Source organism: Protopterus annectens, chromosome 1.part2, assembly GCF_019279795.1.
Source record: "Protopterus annectens isolate FY-2018-M chromosome 1.part2, PAN1.0, whole genome shotgun sequence".
Taxonomy (NCBI): domain Eukaryota; kingdom Metazoa; phylum Chordata; order Ceratodontiformes; family Protopteridae; genus Protopterus; species Protopterus annectens.
This window is the reverse complement of record NC_056727.1, coordinates 991,587,262-991,607,648: the sequence shown is the minus strand read 5'-3', so window position 1 is coordinate 991,607,648 and position 20,387 is coordinate 991,587,262. Positions and strand designations below refer to the sequence as shown.

Sequence of the window (20,387 nt, the reverse complement as noted above, 5' to 3'; positions counted from 1 at the left end):
CTTAAGCTTTGTGAATCACCCATCTGTTTGGAAAACTGTAACAATGAATTCAGGTAGGCATAGTACAGTTGGGTTTACTTTCAAAATGTCGACCAAAAAAATATTTCCGGCTACATCATCGAAGATAATGGCAAAATTAAAAATATCCGACTTGACACTATGTCAAATCGGCTGAACGAAATCAGCAGATTCAACATTGTTGTCAAACAGAGCATGTGACATCCATATAGGAGCACACTTATGTGAAACTCCTATACTGTACATCATGGTTTTTCAGGGGCCCTGCACCCCTTGTGGGGGGCTGTGTCCCCCACACCACCTGCTTAACTATATATTCCAAGACCGAGATCGCACTGCAGTGAGGAATGGGAAGAATATCCCAAACCGCACTTTACCACGATCTCTGTGCAGTAAGTCAACTTCATATCAGCAAGTGCACAGTAGCATTTGCTGATAGGAATTTCGAGTAAGGAGTGTTCCGCAACGCAGACAAACATCCATATTTCAATTGTCCGTCTGCAAGCATCTCCACTCAACATTTTGATTGTAAACCATACAGTTGTGTAAGAACGTAATATAACAGTAGATGTCCTGCTGATCACTGAAATTTTCCTTCCCCCCTTCTTTTCTCTCTCTTTTACTCCCCCCCCCCTTTCCCTGTCTGGCAGCCCTGAAGACTGAGATGACCACCAGTTTTCTGCTCTTCCCCTTCTAGCTGACAACTCTCTTCTCAGATGTTTACAGACTGCTAGGTTGGAGAGGGTCTGAGGATTCATGGTTAGACATCGGGCATATGGGTCTGAAAAGCCTAAGGCTTTGTTACTGCGGCCAGGCATCATTGTTGAAAACCCATCTGTTTGGAATGCTGCAGCACTGATTAGTAGGACATCTACTGTTATGGTAAGTTCATGGCAATTGTACTTTCTCACCCCTACAGTCTAAGAAACTATGCCATCTGAGCCCCAAGAGAGGGTCCCTAACTGTAGAAGAAAAACAGGGGTTGTACTTGAGGTTTTTTATAGTGACACGAAAAAGCACACAGAGACTCCTTCTGGACCTGTTTTACCTAAGCAAGTTCCTTGTAATGCAAAAATTCTAAGTATTAACTTTCCAAAGCTGTTGCCATTTATTTCACTTAAAACATTCATCACTCTTGACTTAGAGGATGCCTATATTTATATCTCCATAGCCATAAGATACAGAAAATTTCTCAGGTTTGCACCAGGGCTGTTGACGTTTCCAGTTCACATACCTGACATTTAGCTTGTCCCTTGCACATGGTCTTTACGAAATGCCTAGCTCCAGTAATTTCCTGTTGCAGGACAAAGGGCATCCTGTTTTACCCATACCATAGGCAGTTGCTTCATCCTAACAAAGTCACTGCAGGAGATTCTTAAGGTTTGGAGTTCACCCTTAATTTTTTCAGGAGTCTGGGTCTTACAGTAAACAAAAGCAAATCAACAAAAGCAAATCAAACCTGATGCCTCAAAGAATCTTGTCATCTTGGGAGCCCGTTTGAGCCCCACCATTCATTTTCTTCCTCCCAGGGGGCAGTGTCCATTATATCACTGTATTTCCAACATATTTTGCAGCAAAAGGAAGTTTGAGCAAATAATTCTTTGGACTGCTGGGTTACATTGCTTTTATTATAATGGTGTCACTTTCCCACATGCACATAATGAAGCTTTAGTGGTACTTGAGGAGAGTGGTGTCAGCATACCCATTCATTAGAGATCCTCCATCCCACATAGAAGTCTTATCTTAAGATGAAAGCACTTGATGACTGTAATAAAATTTTGGTTTACTTTTACTTCAGTGTTCTGAGATGTCTCTGGGTACCATAACATTGGCATTTCTTTGTAGTAACCTGTGGGAGGCAAAGTATAGAGAGAGGACTTTAATGCCCCCCCCCGCCAAAAAAAAACTTATTGTAAAACAGGAATGACATTTAGATTATAAAGCCAGATTCTCCCTGGTTAGCTTTACTTAAGAATACAGTACTGTCAAGGGTTTTGGTTTAGGCACTTCCATGGAAATAGTTCAGTATTCCTCTCTTTCCTCTTCCTCCAGAGTCATGCCCACTTCTTCACAGTCTTTATCCAGAGCAGACGGGTCTTCATGGGCCACTGTAAAGTCCCCCTCCTGCATGCCTTCTTCCACATATCAGTGGGCATAGGCACCCTTGGCATGCATAACGTCAAACTTGTGGCCTAAATGGGCTCAGTCTTCTGCACTGGTGTTACTCAACACACAATACAGCAAGCTGGACTTTGGACAGGTCACTGCCTGGAACCAAAGTTGGTGGATGATAGTTGGTATCAACCTTCAAACCAGTGGGACATCAGTCCACAAACTAGATTGTGCATTTTGTTTTAATTTGTAATGGCAGCAATAGCAGCTTTTACATCTGTGGGAACTAGATCTCTATGGTATAGCATGCAGCAAGCCGTGTACTTCCCATGGTGGGGATCACATTTCACTATCTGATTGGCTGGTTCAAAGCAAGCATTTGTGATTTCAGATACAGATAACTAGTTGCGGTAAGCCTTCCGTGCGGAAATGATGGGAGTGTATGTCACTAGACGAAATTGGATGCTGGGCTAAGGTAGTAAATTAGTCTGAAACTCGAATCAGATTAACATTTAGTGCACTATCAAATCGTAATGAAGCTGTAATAGAAGAGACTATTTAACCAATCAGATGATTAAGATTAGTGCATGTGGAGCTCAGTGTCCAGATTTCTGTGGCAGATGTTATAGCTTCATGGTCAACCGTAAATACACAGTCAGAATGTTCCGATGTAGTGTGAGAAGTCGGGATGGAATTGTATGGCTCTATAACAGCTGTAGAGACCTGGGATGCAGGATAGATTGAAAAATCCAACTTGGATTTCTTTCCATAGTCCACAGAAAGACATTCCATAAGAAATGTGAAACCCAGAGCCAGTACCACCACCAAAACTGTGGAAAATTGGAAATCCTTGCTTCCCAGTACACTGGTTAGTCAGTTATGGATTCCTTTCAATACCAGATCAATAATTTCCTTCCCACTAGTGTAGTAGCCACAAGCATAATGTTTTGCTGCATCTTCCTTTCCTCAGCTAGTCAGGGTGTAAGATTTGTATGTATGTCCCAGTCAGCAAAATCTATAGCAGCTGGTTCCAGATCAACAAGCACAGCACAGGGTCCATGCTTTCCTGTTCCTGTCTCACTGAAGTTCATATTAAAGGTGTCATTCCACCACTGATGGTTTTGTCGCTTGATACGTTTCCATCAGGCTGGATGCTATGTTCCAAACATTACAGCTACCAACATGAATTACCTATTTACACCAGCTTGCCCAACATGTACAGATATAGTCACACATGCTGTTTTTGTTTTTAGAATACCTTCTGCTGCTTTATGAATATGAATCCCTCTCTGTCAACCCCACCCTTCAGCATTTTTATGAGTCTTAATGCATAGCGTAAATGTGCACTTTTAAGAAGGTTAATCCTACTTATTCTATGAGGAGAATCAACTTTATCCCACTTAAACTACTCGCCTCTTTCCCCTCCTTAATAAATTAACTGCTTGCATATTGTCATGCACAACTTATCCTTTGGTTGATAAAAAAAAAAAAAAAAAATACTGTTGACCAGTATATGACTAAAGGAACTAAAGATATTTTCACTGTGTTTATCTTGCTATCTACATCCATAATCGAGGTGCTGGTTTCTTAAATTTGAGTTCTCTTGCTTGGCCTCTTGCTGTATACATTTAACTGTCATAACACACAATCATTTTAATCCATGCACCTAAATTATTCATCTTTTGTCTCCTTAAGAATGGGTATTGCTGAACCAGTTCATGCATGGATACATATTTTACTGCTGTAGCTTTTACTTTATATCCTGGAAAAAAACCTGAAAATATTCCAAAGTATCGCACAATATTGTAATGTCTCTTTTTTTCTGGATTTATGAATTCCAAACCAGTAACATCTGCAGATACAGTTAACTCTTCCTGATTACAACAGTCATCCTTGAATTTTTAAATCCCTTGTTGTTTTTGCAAATGTCTATAAAAACAAAGCAAGTTAACAGAGGACATCCCTGCCCAATTCCTCTCTCCAAACATGGCTCGTTAGAGAGCAGTCGTTCCACATTAATACTGGCTTCCATCCATTCATAAATTAATCCTGCTATGTCAGGGGATGCAAATGCTACCATGCTGTGCTCATAACACTCCAGCTAACTGTATCATATGCTTTCTCTGAATCAAGACTGAGCAGTAATAGTGGTGTTTAACTTTTGTATTTGATTGCTTTTGTTTAAGGAACAGTGTTAACTCTTCTGTGTAGTCAGTCTTGAGATTGAGTTATTTGTAATTTATGGATTTACATGCTTAATGGCAAGTTGTTGAAATGGATTTACATGCTTAATGGCAAGTTGTTGAAATGTAATTGTAAGCACTGATTGTCAGAAAAGAGGCTACTTTGTTAGAATTATATAAGTATATGATCTTTAAATGGTTGCATCAGCAATCAGTGCAAACATAGCAAGTGTACCATGTAAAGCAACTGCACAGTATGTAAAACGTAGTGTGTGATATTTAATGAGATGTTCTTTTGTAATTAAAAAGCTGTGTTTTTCACTCTGCTTCTCTGGGATTCATCATAAAGCTCCACACCCTTCAAACCATCCTCACTCTGAAGAATGTAGATATCTGTGCTGTGACCAAGACTTGGTTTAAAGCTGTAGAAAGTACTGTGGAAGTGCAAGGCTGCAATGCCTTCCACACATTTAGACCAACAACATAGACTGGGACCAAATGTGGAGGTGTCTTGATCTACTTAAGCAACAAATATACCTCCAGATTGGTTAAACAAGATGATACCATGGAGCTCATTTACATGCAAGTCACCATAGATAAGGTCCCTCAACATATGGGTAGCTACAGGTCATAGTCTATACCCCTGAAGTCTCAACTTGTACCTAAATGTACTAGAAGTGCTCATCATCCAACCAAGCACCCTATACCATGAGCGGCTTTAACTACTACTCTATAGACTGGAAAATGTACAGTACCTCAAACTTAAAGGCACAACGCTTCTTGGACATCATTAGTGCAAACCCCCTGGAGCAGATGGTGCATGCTCCAACCAGAGGATCCGACACATTTGGCAAGGCACTCAGCAATGTGGGAGATTGTTGTTCACCACCCCCACCCCCCACCTCACCCAGTATCACATCCTCACTAGTGAGGTCTGATCACAAAGTTGTCTCATTTGTATAAAAATCAACCCAGAAAATCCTGCTAAGCCTTTAACAATTAGGAACTATTCAAAGGCAAACTACATCTATTAAGTGAGTTTGTCAAAATTCAAGGCTTCCTCCCAAACCCAGAGACCAAGTCTACATTTGCAGAATTATTCATAGAGTTCTTGTAAAAACATGAATGGCTGTATATAAGATGGAATACCTACCAGAAATAAACCCAAAACTAACATTAGTAATAAACCACATGGGTAGAATCCTCACCTAAACAGGGTATAGAAACTCATTGCCAAAATTAGGAAGAGCAACTCCCTTAAAGGCAGGTGCTCTCTTATACAACTAAACAAGAAACTAAGAGGTCTAAGTCCTACAAGGCCAACTACGAGATCAGAATAGCCTCCCAAGATAAGGACAGTCTGAAGGCATCCTTCATCTCTGTCCAGAACCTTAGGGTAGAAGTGTGCTGAACTGGTGGTGAATGGTACCACTTTCACTGATCAGGTTGACATGGCAAATTTACTGCCTGATAAATTCAGCTCAAACTTCATCCCCCAGCTCCACCAGGTGAAATCCCCATATTTCCCCCAGTTATCAGTACGGATTAGGTGTTGGCAGCACTTGCTAAAGCCAAGAACACTGCCTCATGGGTCCCAGCAATATCACTGATTGCCTCCTGAACAATCTGAAACATGACCTATCAGAACTACTTGAGGCATTCTTCAGCCACAGCCTTGAAACGGGCTACATTCCAAGTGAATGGAGGACCACAACAGTTCAACTCTACAGGGGTGGACCACGAATTGACCCAAGGAGCTACATGTGCATCAGTCCAACAAGCAAAGCCATGGAACAAATTATCATGGAAATGATGATAAACAAGGACATTGGCAACCTACAGACAATTTGGCAATTTCCCAGTTTGGCTTTGTAAAGGTAAGGTTATGCCTACTTAACCAGGTAGACTTCTTTGAGAGGGTCAGCAAGGTAGTGGACCAGGGTAAAATGGCGCATACAGTGCATCTTGACCTGACTAAGGCATTTGCTACAATATCCCACTCAGGCATTGTTGACAAGCTGTCTGAGCTAGGCGCAAATCCTTCCATAGCACTCTGGATTGACAGCTAGCTTACAGACAAGGACCTAAGAAGTCAGGTCTGTGGGACTGTCGCCACAAAGAGGCCAATCACAAGCAAAGTACTCTAGGGCTCAGTCCTGCCTCTGTTTGACATCTACTTCTCAGAAGTCATGGCAACGTTAAAGGCTTCTAGCTCACCAGGTATACAGATGACTGTAAATTGGAAGCTATTATTGATCCCCTTCAAGAAACCAACATCTTGCAAGTGGTTTTAACACAGATGACTGGTGCCAAAGCCATGGCCTAAAACTTAATGCCAGAAAATGCATTATAATGCCGTTTGGGGAAACTGTCATCCATGTTTATTACTCCATCAATAAAACGCCCCTAAGAGTCGACCCAGTAGTAAGGGATATGGGAAAATACGTAGACCATAATCTGGCCTTTAACCAACATGTCCTGAAGATAAGAAAATCAATCTGTTATCCATCTTATAGGTAAGGGTATGGCATCCACTTCCAAGGAAGTTATAGCACCACTCTACTCAGCCCTTATCAAACCCATCATTGCCCCCTTTAGCATATATCTAACCAGACACTTGTAGTGGTTGGAACACCCGCAAAGGTTTCTCACCAGATTTCATGGCATGAATACCGTGTACTACAATGACTGTCTAAAGGCTCGTGCTCTTACTCTGTATTTGTTTTCCTACTGGCTTTCTTAATTCCTTGCCTGGCTTTACATGGCTTACTTAGACCCAACCCTGATGGATATGTTGCATGTCAGCACCAGAAACACTAGATCCAGGGATATGAACTTTGACATAAACAGAAAATGCTGAAGAACAGATGTGTCCCACAGGATCACCACACTGTGGAATAGTCTCCACATCCATGTAAAACACAGTTCTTCCATGATCCTCTTCAAATGAAACCTTTACAGTTGGATGGGAAATCCTAAATGTACCCTCAGTCTAGCCCCCGTGTCCCTTATGGACAGAGGCAGCCTAAAAGAAAAGTGTTATCCTAACTAGCACCCCTCCAAAAGCTTACGTTATCTCCTTATGAACATCCCCCTCCCATAGATGCCCCTGATACTCTGGACCCAAATGGTTTGGAGTGCACAGCTAAGGGCCCTATGGTTGTTGGCAATATTTATAGGTTCATAGGTTACTATGCTATCTGTGCCTATTCTTAGTTTCCCCAGTCCTCTTTTATGCACAAGAGTTTCATAATTTTTCCAAAATATATCTAATATCGTTAAAGGATCTCTGGATATTTTCTGTATTCTACGCTCCCTAAGTTTGGTTGCAACTCTCTCTACTTTTTATTACATAAGTGGTTGTGCTAAAGGTTTTTGTACTTTAAAGTTGTCATAAAATGCTGCTTAACGACATCCTTTCAAAAAACATGTATATTGTCTAAGTACTCCTTTATTTTTCCTTGAGCACTCTGCAGTTGCTCTTTTTCCACTTCTGAAATTCTCCTCTGCAATGCTTTAACATTTCCCAACCGCAGTAAATAATTCCTATTACTTTTTCTCATTTCTACCTTACTGTGCTATTTTCAGTTTACCTTGATCTATATCCATTCCTTCTGAAGTCATTTGTTTTTTTCTAATAACTCCAATCATACCCATTGTTAAAAAGTTTTTTTTTTCCAGCATTACCCCGCATCTTTATCCAAGTTTTTATTAGTGCATCATCTGATGTATTTATTGGATGTGACTGACATATTTCATTTATGCATACTCTTATGAAATATAATTTCTATATAGTCTAGCCTAGATATTGTATTTTCAGGAAAAACTTCTGTGAAGGGTTCCTGCTACCGAATTTACATTTCCCATACCAAATATTCTCATATTTCACCAAAAATCCACCCTGCCTTTTATTTTTGCCTTCTAGGTCCCAATGATGCAATACCACTATTGCAAGTTAGGCTTCAGTCCTCAACCAATAAATGATGTTCTTCGTGTTTCGCTGTTGCAGTCATCACATATCACATCCGCTTGCAGTAGCCCTCAGTTGGCCTGATTAACAAAGTCTTGGGTCCTGCGTTGGTTGCTCTCTCATCTTCCATGACGTCAGGTAGTCTGGGGTATAAAGCATGCAGCGGACGCCATTACATCAGTCTTTCTTGCTGTGCGGTGCCTGAAGCAGAAGCAGTTCGTAAGTGCCAGTCGGCAGACTCCTGAAATTTTCATTTTCGAGTTTCAGAACTGAAGTCTTAAACTAAAGCTAAGTACCCCGTTGGGGAAACTTTTTCTTGCTCTAAACCGATGTCAGTAAAAGTAAATAATTGTATTTCTTGTGGAAAGCAAATACCTCATAAAGATTTCTATTCGTACTGTATTACTTGCCTGGGCCCTGACCACAATGTACCTTGCTGTCAGTTTTGTGCCTTATTTAAACAACAAACTGTTTATAATCTGTATATTTACGCCTCTAAATATTTTGGTACTCGGTTCAATTATCCAGATAGGTCTTCAGTAAGCTATCCGACTACCGATGTTCCGAAAAAACACAAAGATAAAGACAGAGACAGGCCGCCTAGGTCCAAAGCTGCCCACAACACTTCTCCTAAGCCAGTCACCAGTTCGCCAGTACTCAGTGAGGCGCTTTCGCAGCCCCTGATACCCACTACTTCAGATTCGCAGGCCTCTACTGAAACCCATTTGGAGTCTGGTATGCTCAGAGTTGCTTCAACTGTGAAACCTGCGGATGTCTCTACCTTGGATGGGTCCAGAGCCGCTGTGCAGGCACTGGCTTCTGAGGGTGTATTCAGGCCTACTGACTTGCATATTAAACTGACGCCATCTTCTTCTTCAAGGCCTAAAACTCAAACCATGCCTAGAAAACCGAAGACCAGACCGCATGGTCAGGCCTCTTCACCTAAAAAACAAAATAAGAATGGCTGAAGACCTTATTACTTTAATCAGGGGAAGCCAACCTTCCCTCTCTGAGACCTAGGACTGAGTTTGCTTATGGTACTTCTGACCAGGATTCTGAATCCCCCCCAGAGGATTTCTCTCTTGGTGAAACCTTGCATACTCTTAGGGAGCATTTTCGTTGGGAAAGCCAGGATTACTCTGATTCTAAAAAGAGGATTAGGGATTTCTTACTCCTGCCCCAGCTCAGGCCTTTAGCTATCTTTCCTGTACTAGGCATTGTTGATGATGCCTTTTCGGAATCTAGCTTGGCCCCTGACTCTCTACCTCCTGCTCCCAGAAAACCTGATCGATATTACAGGGTTCCTGACTCTCACAAATCCCTTTTTAAAAATCCTACTACGGGTCCTGAGACCATTTCACAGGTACCCAAGGGCATTAAGGCTACTACTGCCAAAAATCCTACCCCCTCTGATAGAGACTCCAGGGTGCTGGATAGATGGGGTAAGAAGGTATGCACTTCTGCACTTTGGCCATTAGGGCCTTAAACTGCCAGTTTCATATGTTGAAGTATCAGCAGTATATTATTGGATTGCTTAAACAGAAAATTATGTTGATTCCTGATTGTGCTGAAAATAAGGATTTATAGGATTTAATGCATTCTGCTGAGCAGGTTGGAAAACATACTTTGCAATGTCGTTTTCATTCACTAGAGGCATCTTACAGGACTGCTGTCACTGGGTCTGTACTTAGAAGGCATGCTTGGCTTAAGGAGCAATCCTTGCCATATCATGTTAAAGCTAAATTACTGGATGCTCCCTTAAATCAGGACCGCCTGTTTGGCGGCAAAGCAGAAGAGGTTCTTAAAAAGATGGAGGAAAAAGCTAAATCTATGCAAACTATTAAAGATTTCCTACAAGTACAACCTCCAAGAATTTAGTAGGCATTGGCCCTCTAAGAATTGGTCCTTTCCTGCCTCTTTCAGGCCTTCAGTCCAAACCCAGATCCAGCAGAACACCTAAGCCTCAGTCCCATGGTACGCACAGGAGTAAGCATGGGGGGCTCCCACTTCCAAATCAGGGAGTAGTAAGACTCCCCCCTATGGTAAACTGTCTCAATGACTTAACTTTAAAACTTCCAAGCACTTCTCAACTGACTGCCCCTTTAGGGGGAAAGATTGCTCTACAGGCAAAAGACTGGGAACTCATTACCCAGGACAAATGGGTTTTAAATATAGTTTCCCAAGGATACAGATTTCACTTCCTCACATTACCAACCCCAAACGGTTGGCCAGATCTACCCCCAAATCAGTGGACAGAGGCTCAAAAGCAAGTACTCTCTCTCTTAAGCATAAGGGCTATTCAAACTGTACCAGAAGAGGAAAAGGGACAAGGTTTCTACTCAAGACTTTTCCTGGTACCCAGAAAAGACAACTCATGGCGTCCTATCCTGGACCTGTCTACCTTAATCACCTTTTTGGTGATTCCAAAGTTCAAGATGCTAACTCTTCACCAGTTGCTTCCTGTGCTAGGCAAAGATGCCTGGTTGGCAACACTTGATTTAAAGGAAGCCTACCTGCACATCCCAATCAGGGAATCTTGCAGAAGATACCTATGCTTCAAAGCAGGCTAAATGCAATATCATTTCTCTGCACTGCTCTTTGGCTTATCTACTGCGCCTAGGGTATTCACAAAGTGCCTAGCTCCAGTCATTGCATTTTGCAGGCAAAGAAATATTCAAATATACCCATACCTGGACGATTGTCTAATTCAGGCAGAAAGCCAGGACATACTTTTGCATCATCTGGCATTTGTACAAAAGGTGCTAACTTGTCTGGGGTACACCATAAATGAAAAGAAGTCACACTTGGTACCCTGTCAAATTATATTCCTGGGAGCAAGCTTGAATACAGCTTCCCAGATGGCTTTCCTCATGCCAGAGAAACAAATTCATTTGACAACTTACTTCAAACTAATGGCCACAAAAACCCTGCTATCTGCAAGGCAAATACTGCAAGCCTTGGGGTTCATGGCCTCCTGCATTCTACTAATTCCATATGTAAGACTGCATATGAGGAAACTGCAGTGGTATCTAAAAAGCCTATGGTGTCAACATTCTCAGGATCTAGAAGCAATGATTCCTATCATACCTTGCGTATGGTTAGAGTTCCTTTGGTGAGCAGAGGCCTGCCACCAAAACAAGGGACTACCTTTCAATCTACCCCCTGCCGCCCATACGCTACCGGGGGGGGGGTACCCATTCTTACCCCCTCTGCAGACTAGCCATGGCTCTGTGGAACACAGCCTTGAGCTACCAAGTGCATCTACAGTCTCAATTCCTGACAGGAAAACTAAATACACTGCAGACGAACTAAGGAGAAATCTCATGGACCCACACGAGTGGAAATTGGAACCAAAGACTTTCAACATGTTGACAAACAAATGAGGGAGCCCAGATATAGACCTGTTTGCCTCCCCCCAGAACTACTAATTGGACTAATTCTGCACAAGGACTCCCCACAAACAAGCTTGGAAAGTGGATGCTGTGTCCTTCAGCTGGAAAAATCTATCAGTTTATGCCTTTCCTCCTCTGCCTCTCCTCTCCAAAGTACTACTAAAGATCAAACAGGACAAACCAAGGACGATATTGATTGCACCAGACCGGCCACGCCAACACTGTTACACCCTCTTGTGCAGTGTCACTGCTGGCTCCATGGCACCTGACTCAGACCCCTACCCTGTTGTCACAGCAGGAGAACCAGATTCTGCACCCTCAGCTTCAAACCCTGAACTTGGCAGCCTGGCTTATTACCTGATCTCTCCGTTACCATCCCTCAGTAAACAAATGTTGGATATCATTTTGGAGGCAAGGAGGCCTAGTGCTAGAAAATCTTATGCTGGAAAATGGGAAAGATACTGTGCCTGGAACCAATCTAAAGGGATGGGCACAGCAGCACCCAACTTACCTCAGATTCTTCAATACTTAACTGAGATTCTTCACAAGGGCCTTTCTTTTTCCTCCATCAAAATTCACGCCTCAGCCATTTCAGTTCATTATAACACAGAACCACCCCTCTTCTCTCATCCACTGCTCAAGCAGTTCCTCAGAGGGGCCAAAAACTTAAGCCCACCCAGGAGAGCCCCAACTCCAGCCTGGGACCTTAACTTTGTATTGGAGAAACTCACTCTTCCTCCTCTTGAGCCAGCTGCAAGTGCAGAGTTAAAATTTCTTTCTTGGAAACAGCCTTTTAAGAATTACTTCAGCAAGAAGGGTATCTGAATTTACAGGCCCTTATGGCAGTGGAGCCTTTCATCATCTTTCATGCGGACAGGGTGTCCCTCAGAACCAATCCCTCCTTCATGCCCAAGGTGGTATCCAGTGTGGCTCTTAATCAGTCCATTAATTTGCTAAACTTCTTTTCTAATCCACAGAACAAAGAGGAACGGATACTGCACTCCTTAGATGTGCACAGACAACTTAGATTTTACTTGGACAGGACTAAACCTCAAAGGAAATCTGAACTACTACTGGTGGCATTTGCTGTAGGGGCAGAGGGGAAAGCTATTTCAATGGAAACCATTTCTAAATGGATAGGCCATTGCATTCATTTCTGCTATAAGCACCATGGAAAACCTATCCCACAGGGGATTTAGACCCCATTCCACCAGGGCTACATCTACCTCTACAGCCTTTCTTAGAGGTGTCCCTACCAGGGACATCCTAGAAGCTGCTACCTGGAATTCTGTACATACTTTCACCAAGCATTACCATTTGCCAATTTTCTCTAAATCCAGAGCTGGCTTTGCCACTGCAGTCTTGCAGGGCCTTATAGCTGGTCATAATGCTATCTAAATTCCTCCTCCCATCCTTAGCTTTGAGAATCTACCCAAATGTGATAACTGCAACAATGAAACATGAAGAACATAGTACAGTTGTGTACACTTACCATAAATGTAGATGTTCAAGTGTATTCAGTGTTGCAGTCTGGTTACCCTCCCTCCAGCCCCCTAACATCTTTTGGCTATATCTCTACTCTCCTTTATTATGCTTAAAAGCTTTTTGGTGTATTTGCTTTTTTGTTGGAGGTATAACCTTGTATATTCTGGGACAAGAAAAACTGATGTAATGGCGTTGGCTGCATGCTTTATACTCCTGACTACCTGACGTCACGGAAGATGAGACAGCAACCGATGCAGGACCCAAGACTTTGTTAATCAGGCCGACTGAGAGCTACTGCAAGCAGATAACCCAAATGTGATGACTGCAGCAGTGTATACACTTGAACATCTACATTTATGGTAAGTGTACACAACTGTACTTTTCTCGTATTGAAAACTTAATTCTACCAAAATTCTCCTAATTTTCATAGCAGTAGTTTTACTTGGAATGTAAGTGCATGCCAGAGTAATTATCCTCCCCTGCCAAGTAACCCCTTGCTTCTAAAAATATATTATTATTATCATATCCCTCCAGTCTGTCACTGTTGGGGAACCCTTTACGTCCATATTGTCACCCCCTTTCCCTTTTCCCTAGTATTCTACTGAGTAACTGCCATGACTCCTCTCTCTGTCAAATTCACAGGTTCAGCTCTAGCCAGATGCATCTCCTGTAACATTGCCATTTGCAGCCTACATTTCTTAAAATAGTTTATTACTCTGCTTTTTTCTGTACCTGTAGAGTAGTTTACATTCGGTGTTAATATTAACAAAGTAACCATTCTGATAAAAAGCTTTCACTTCCACATGTTACATATATGTCCGTTATTTTGAACATGTTTCCATTGTGCAGCCTGTATGCGCATACCAAAGACTGGCAGGGTGGCATTGTATGCAGCTGCTGCTTCTCATCTCTGTTTGAACACATATTTTCCAGACTTTTTCCTTCAATAAAAAGCAATCTCAAAACAAACTAAATACATTTTCAAAACAACTCCCTTTATCCCCTTTTAACTCACAGCAAACGTATACAGTTGTATTCACTTTCCAGAAAGGAAGTTTTCACCTTCAAGTAAAAGTTGTACCCGCAGGTATTAAAGTATTATGATGATAAGGTTAAACATGCTGATGTGCATGTTAGGGCCTGTGTTCCCAGTAACACGTATTGATATCTTTGTATTTCCTATTAAAGAACAACACGCATGCGTCCAGTAAACAAACTTTTAGCATTATGGAAAAGTACACTAGCTAACCGTAAGTAAACTAAATTGCTCACAGTTATGTTTTACTTCATGATTTTAAGGATGGTGGGTGGCAGCTACTTACATATAGTTTAAAGCTTCATTTCACAGTGTACTTATTTTTACTGAAATGCTGGCCAGTATCCCTTTAAAGTTTAATTATATTGTATCTGATATTTCAGTCAGAACTCTTATTCACTGACCACCTTGCCAGTATCCCTTTAAAAATTATTTACATTATATCTTCTAGGTTACACTCGGCACACACTGTTCAGACCTGTCATAATTATTTGCTTACACCTGCAAGGTGCTTGTCTTCAGCCAAATCAAGTGCCAATGGAAGATCCCCAGCTAATTACTTCTCATGTATGAGAAAGAACTGCCATGTTCATTTCTTTTATATTTTTTGTCTTTTTGGTTAAAAAATGTCTATAGATTAAGCTGATAATGTTTATGTAGGCATTCATCTCCATAAAGCAGGGGAAGTCATCATTCCTTTGTATATGTGTTTTGTGTGTGTGTGTGTGTGTATGTATATATATATGTATGTATATATATATATATATATATAAAAATTTCATCAGTATATGATTACATCCCCCCACCCCGAAGACAACTGATTAGAACATTATATTAACTTTAACTTGCTTCTTCACAATCTTTCTTATCTTATTGTAGTGTAAAGCTTAGAATCATCACAGCTAAGGGAGTACTTTTCTTATTTAAGAATATCACAATGGCATATACAGCATTCACTGATAAAACTCTTCCCTCCAGTTCACATTTTTAAAATACCTTTGATTGCATACTATACAGAACTACCTTACAAAATGAATTGCAGTTTACATTGGGGATTTTTTGTACATATATTAATAATGTTGCTGTGACACCCTAAGAGCAAAACTGGGAAAAAGGGTTTGAGGATGGAAGGATGAGATGAGAACAAACTTTAGTCACTTCTTCAGGCCTCTGTTCATTATCTTATTAAATGCTAATGATCTAAAGTGAAGTTCATGCTTTACAGTTCTCACATCAGTTTAATACAGTAATTAAACTTCCAGTCTTTCATCCATTTCTTCTTGAAGAACTAGAGTTCAAAAGTCTAAACTGTCAAGTAGTATTGATGCTTTACAGTACCTCTACAGTTAATAAATTCACTCATGTTCTTAGTGTTTCACTGTTGCAGTCCTTACACTTGGGTTATCTGCTTGCAGGTAGCCCTCAGTCGGCCTGATTAAACAAAGTCTTGGGTCCTGCGTCAGTTGCTGTCCCTTCTTCCATGTCAGGTCGTCAGGAGTATAAAACATGCAGCCGACGCCATTACATCAGTCTTTCTTGCCGTGCGGTGCCCGAAGCAGAAGCAGTTTGCAAGTGCCAGTCGGCAGACTCCTGAAATTTTCGTTTTCGAGTTTCAGAACCGTAGTCTTCAACTAAAGCTAAGTACCCCATTTGGGAAACTTTTTCTTGCTCCTTACCGATGTCAGTAAAAGTTAATAATTGCATTACTTGTGGAAAGCAAATACCTCATAAAGATTTTCATTCGTTCTGTATTCCTTGTCTAGGTCCTGACCACAGCATACCTTGCTGTCGGTTTTGTGCTTTATTTAATCAGCACACTGTCCGTCGTCATTATATTTTCACCTCTAAATATTTCGGTTCTCGGTTTAATTATCCAAAAATGTCGTTGGTTAGCCATCCGACTACAGGGATTCCAAAAAAAAAAACGCAAAGATAAAGACAGAGACAGGCCGCCGAGGTCCAAAACTGCCGACGACGCTTCTCCTAATCCAGTCGCCAGTTCGCTGGTACTCAGTGAGGCGCGTTCGCAGCCCCTGATGCCCGCTACTTCTGATTCACAGGCCTCTACTATGACCCATTCTGAGTCCGCGAGATGCTTCAACTATGGAACCCGTGGATGTCTCTACCTTGGATGGGTCCGGAGCCGCTGTGCAGGCACCGGTTTCTGAGGGTGTATTCAGGGCTACGGACTTGCATATTAAGCTGACTCCTCCTCCTTTACTTAGGCCTAAATCTCAATCCATGCCCAAAAAAACGATGCCCAGGCCACATGCTCAGGCCTCTATGCCTAAAAAACAAATGATAAGAATGGCTGAAGATCTCATAACTCTAATCAGGGGTAGCCAACCCCCCCCCCCTCTAAGAGGCTTAGGACTGAAGTTGATTATGAATCTTCTGACCAGGATTCTGTTTTTTTCTGATTCTTCTGATGATCTGGATTTGCCCTTATCTACATATGAAGTTTCTGATGCATAGGACTCAATTCCCTCTGCTTCCCCTCCTGAGGATTTTTCTTTTGGGGAAACCTTACGTACTCTAAGGGAGCATTTCCACTGGGAAAGCCAGGATTTTTCTGATTCAAAAAAGAGGCTTAGGGATTTCTTACTCCTGCCTCAGCATAGGCCTTTAGCTATTCCTCCTGTACTAGACATTGTTGATGATGCTATTTCAGAATCTAGTTTGGCCCCTGATTCTCTGCCTCCTGCTCCCAGAAAACCTGACAGATACTACAGGGTCCCTGAGTCCCACAAGTTCCTTTTTAAAAGTCCTATTGCAGATCCAGAGACTATTTCACAGGGGCCTAAGGGCATTAAGGCTTCTACTGCTAAAAATCCTACCCCTTCTGATAGAGACTCCAGGGCACTGGATAGATGGAGTAAGAAGGTTTACACTTCTGCAACCTTGGCCATTAGGGCTTTAAACTGCCAGTTTCATATGTTAAAGTATCAGCAACATGCTATTGGACTGCTTAAACAGAAAATGATATTGATTCCTGACTGTGTAGAAAATAAAGAATTTCAGGATTTAATGCATTCTGCTGAACAAGTTGGAAAACATACTTTGCAATGTGGTTTTGATTCATTAGAGGCCTCTTGCAGGGCTGCTGTTATTGGGTCTGTGCTCAGAAGTCATGCTTGGCTCAAGGAGCAATCTTTGCTTGATCATGTAAAGCTAAATTGTTGGATGCTCCTTTAAATCAGGACCCGCCTGTTTGGCAATAAGGCTGAGGAAGTTCTTAAAAAGATGGAAGATAAAGCTAAATCTATGCAAACTGTTAAAGATTTTTTACAAGTTCAGCCTCCTAGATTTAGTAGGCACTGGCCTAAGAAATGGTCCTTTCCAGTCCCTTCCAGGTCTTCTCAAGCCAAACCCAGACTCAGCAAAAACCCCAGGTTTTAGTTCCAGGGGACACACAGAACTAAGCAGTGGGGGGCCTCCACTTCCAAATTTGGGAATAAGAAGACTCCCCCCATGGTAAACTGTCTCAGTGACTTCCTTTTAAAATTTCCAAGCACTTATCAACTGACTGCCCCTTTGGGGGGAAAGATTGCTCTTCATGCAAAGAATTGGGAACTCATTACCCAGGACAAATGGGTTTTAAATGTAGTGTCCCAGGGATACAGATTTCACTTCCACACATTGCCAACACCAAGCGGGTGGCCAGACCTACCCCCAAATCAGTGGGCAGAGGCCAAAAAACAAGTACTTTCTCTCTTAAGCATGGGGGCTATTCAGTTGGTACCAGAAGAGGAAAAGAGACAAGGTTTCTACTCGAAACTTTTCCTGGTACCCAGAAAAGACAATTCATGGCATCCTATCCTGGACCTCTCTACTCTAAACACCTTTTTGGAGATTCCAAAATTCAAGATGCTGACTCTTCAGTTACTTCCTATGCTAGGCAAAGATGCCTGGTTGGCAACACTAGATTTAAAAGAAGCATACCTGCACATCCCAATCAGGGAGTCTTGCAGAAGATACCTACGCTTCAAAGCAGGCTACACGCACTCTCAGTTCTCTGCACTGTCCTTTGGCTTATCTACTGCACCCGGGGTATTCACAAAGTGCCTAGCTCCAGTTATTGCATTTTGCAGACAAAGAAATATTCAAATATACCCATACCTGGACAATTGTATAATTCAGGCAGAAAGCCAGGAAATACTTTTGAATCATCTGGCCTTTGTACAAAGGGTTCTAACTTGCCTGGGGTACACCAAAAACTAAACAAAATCACACCTGGTACCCTGTCAACAAATTATATTCCTGGGAGCAAGCTTGCATACAACTTCCCAGATGGCTTACCTCACGCCAGAGAAACAAATTAATTTGACAAACTACTTCAAACAAGTGGCCACAAAACTCCTGCTATCTGTAAGACAAATACTGCAAGCCTTGGGGTTCATGGCCTCCTGCATTCTTCTAATTCCATATGCAAGACTGCATATGAAGAAACTACAGTGGTATCTAAAAAGCCTATGGTGTCAACATTCTCAAGACCTGGAAACAATGATTCCTATCATACCTTGCCTACGCCTAGAGTTCCTTTGGTGGGCAGAGGCCTGCCACCAAAACAAGGGGCTACCTTTCACACCACCCCCTGCCTCCCAAACACTAACAGACACATCAGACTATGCATGGGGGGCTCACCTGGCAGGGAAGTGCATTCAGGGCAAATGGAACCCAAGTCAAATGCATCTGCATATCAATCAAAAAGAAATGTTAGCTGTACAGAATGCTCTGACAGCCTTCAAGGACCACATTCTTCCAGGACAACTAATGGTAGACGGACAACACCACTGTGTGTTACATAAACAAGCAAGGGGGTACACATTCTTACCTCCTCTGCAGACTAGCCATGTCATTGTGGAACACAGCCTTGAAGACCAAGTGCACCTACAAGTTCAATTCCTGACAGAAAAATTAAATACACTGGCTGACGGACTAAGCAGAAACCTCATGGACCCACATGAGTGGAAACTGGAACCAAGGATTTTCAACATGTTGACAAGCAAATGGGGGAGCCCAGATATAGACCTGTTTCCCTCTCCCCAGTACTACCAATTGGACAAATTTTGCACAAGGACTCCCCACAAACAAGCCTGGAAAGTGGATGCTCTGTCCTTCAGCTGGAAAAACCTATCAGTCTATGCCTTCCCCCCTCTGCCTCTGCTCTCCAAAGTACTACTAAAAATCAAACGAGACAAACCAAGGATGATTTTGATTGCTCCAGACTGGCCGCACCAACACTGGTTACCCCGTCCTGCGCAGTGTATCATGGTTATCTCCATGGCACCTGCCTCAGACTCCTTCCCTGCTGTCTCAGCAGGAGAACCAGATTCTGCACCCTCAGCTTCTAACACTGAACCTTGCAGCCTGGCTAATTACTTAATCGCTCCTTTACCATCCTTCAGCAAATGTGATGGATATCATTTTAGAGGCAAGGAGGCCTAGTACTAGAAAATCCTATGCGGAAAAATGGAAAAGATTCTGTGCCTGGAACCAATCTCAAGGAATGAGCACAGCAGTGTCCAATTTACCTCAGATTTTACAATACTTAACTGATGCTTCACAAATGATGCCACAATACAGAGATAAGATGATCAGCTTTAACAATTGGCTTAAACACTGGTGTCATTCAAAGGGGATCCAGTGTCTGTCTGCCTGGGATGACATGCTGGACAAGCCACGCTGCTTCGCAAGGGACGGCTTGCACCTGTCACCCCTGGGATTCCAGATATTGGCAAAGGCTCTTGCCACCCCCATAGTGCCTTTTTTAGGCAAGGCTCAAATTCTAAACCTACCACCCTAGAACACAAAAAGGAAAAACTAAGGGTAATGCTGCTCAATGCCAGAAGTCTAAATCTCAAAATGCACTCGAGGCCCTTCTCAGTATGGAGAACATCGATGTCTGTGCTGTGACAGAAACCTGGTTCAAGGCTCCTGAGAGCACCCCAGCGCTATCAGGTTTTACCTCATATCATGCGTTCCGCCCCAAAATCCGGACAATACCAAGAAAGGAGGGGGGGGTATCCATATTCATCAAGGACACCCACACCTCAAGACTGGTGGCAACGCACGATGCATCGGAGACCATCCAGGTGCAATTAACCATAGGCAAGACTGCTCTGCAAATTGTAGCATGTTACAGGCCACCCTCACAAACTCAGGAACCTCACATGGCCTTCCTGAAAACA

The 20,387-nt window shown here is 42.3% G+C and overlaps 1 protein-coding gene and 1 pseudogene across 2 annotated transcripts in view; one reads left to right on the top strand and one right to left on the bottom strand.

The window, feature by feature from the left end:
- The window catches only part of LOC122792214 (protein argonaute-1), a 1,920,205-nt gene that overhangs the window by 1,640,692 nt on the left and 259,126 nt on the right, over positions 1–20,387 (top strand). The window lies entirely within an intron of this gene.
- On the bottom strand, positions 2,041–3,534 carry LOC122792215 (annotated as a pseudogene).